Genomic DNA, 1,963 nt, shown 5'->3' on the forward strand with positions numbered 1-1,963 from the left:
GATGAGAATGAGGTGCATCAAGCACCCCCGCCTCGTACTTTACGAGATTATCTACAACTGGCAGGGGTAAGTACACCTTCCTGTATGGTTTTTCAGGAAACATAGGAAACATGGATATCAAGCCTGGAGTGATCCAACTCCTTCCAAATTTCCTTGGACTTGAATCTGAAAGTTCATACTTGCACTTGTAAGAGTTTGACAAGGTTATAACCACTTTATACTTTCCTAACGTGTCTGAGGACACGGTCAGACTAAAACTCTTTCCTTTCTCCTTGAAAGAGAAAGCCAAGACGTGGTTGCACTCACTACGTTCGTGATCTATTGGCACATGGAATGACATGATGAAGGAGTTTATAAAAAAAATTCTTTCAATACCATAAGACGAACACCATCAGGAAGTCGATCATGAACTTTGACCAAAAGGAAGATGAAACATTCTTCCTATGTTGTAAGCGGTTCAAGGATCTCATTAGTTCATGCCCACAACATGGTTTTGAAACGTGGCGCATAACAACTTTCTTCCATGATGGGCTGACATCTTTTATGCACTAATTCATTGAGACGATGTGCAATGGAGAATTCATGAACAAGAATGTCGATGAGGTGTGGGATTACTTTGACAAACTCGCTGAAACCGCACAATCATGTGACATCACCCTAAAACCTAGCACCACATCTAAGCCTACTCAGGCAAGGGAGAGAGGTGGGATATACTTGCTGAAAGTGGATGATGATATAAATGCTAAAGTGGCCAGTCTCGCAAGAAAGGTCAAGGCCATGGAACTCAAGAAGGATAAGGCTAAGGAAGTTGTTTGCGGTATCTGTGCATGCAACATACATACAACTGAAAATTGCCTAACGATACTTGCTTTTCAAGAGGCACTGAACAAGCAATCGAATGCCGTAAACAACTACCAACGACCTTTCAACGGACCCATCTCTAACACATACAATCCTAGTTGGAGAAATCATTCGAACTTTAGTTGGAGGAATGGACAACCTGCTACTCCTCAAGGAATCCCTAACCAATTCTTAATTAAAGGGAAACCTCAAGAGGATCCAGTTTAGAAACATATTCAAAACCAAGAGCTTATCACTCAGAGTATATTGCAAACCCTTTAAGACCTTTCAAAGGCCATACAAGGGCATGAGACAAAAAATTCAATTTGGGAAAAATGGATTCTTCTAGCCCAACCTTTCCCCAATCGTAAACCGTAATACGAAATAAGTGATCCAAGCTCTTCAAATCAAATGAAGCAAGCTAAGTCTATCATCACTCTTAGGAGTGAGAAGATAATTGACAAATCTATTCAGGTAAGGGCTGAAAAGTCTAAGGACCCGGAAGTAGATGAAACTGATAGACCTAGCAACACTCCACAAGATTTAGAACTGGAACTCCAAAGCAAGCTGATTGCACCATTCTCCCAACGGTTATTGCACCAAAATCTCCCTTTAACTCTTAGGACATTCTAGAGGTGTTGAAACAAGTGAAGGTCAATATTCTTTTACTGGATGCGGTTAAACAAATACCTTCATATGTCAAATTTTTGAAAGACTTGTGTACAACCAAAAGACAACAAAATATTTAAAAGAAAATCTTTTTAACTGAAAAAGTGAATGCATTCCTAAAGCAAGATATGCCACAAAAATATAAAGATCCCGGTATGTAACACCCCGTACCTTCCAGTATTCGGGTGTTACCATGTAATCTAATTAAGTATAAATACAAACCTAACCTACTTAAATATTCACGTTCATTACGGTTTAAATCTGATTGTTTAAGACAGTCCCCATCCATATGTTAACCCATTCATCTATTTACGATTGAGACGAACCATCACATCATCAGCACAACTCGTTGTTAGGACTTCGATCACCTCGATAGGTGAATCAAACCATCTAATAGTCATATAATATTTAATAAGTATATTATTTTATTTATTTATTATATTATAAAATTTCA

At 38.5% G+C, this 1,963-nt stretch overlaps 1 non-coding gene across 1 annotated transcript; it reads right to left on the reverse strand.

Annotated features, from left to right (window-relative positions):
* Nucleotides 1–387: 387 nt before the first annotated feature.
* LOC131226500 (small nucleolar RNA R71) lies at nucleotides 388–494 on the reverse strand. The gene has a single exon (XR_009161878.1). It is a non-coding gene; the product is annotated as a small nucleolar RNA R71 (small nucleolar RNA).
* Nucleotides 495–1,963: the final 1,469 nt, after the last annotated feature.

Source organism: Magnolia sinica, chromosome 14 (assembly GCF_029962835.1).
Source record: "Magnolia sinica isolate HGM2019 chromosome 14, MsV1, whole genome shotgun sequence".
Taxonomy (NCBI): domain Eukaryota; kingdom Viridiplantae; phylum Streptophyta; class Magnoliopsida; order Magnoliales; family Magnoliaceae; genus Magnolia; species Magnolia sinica.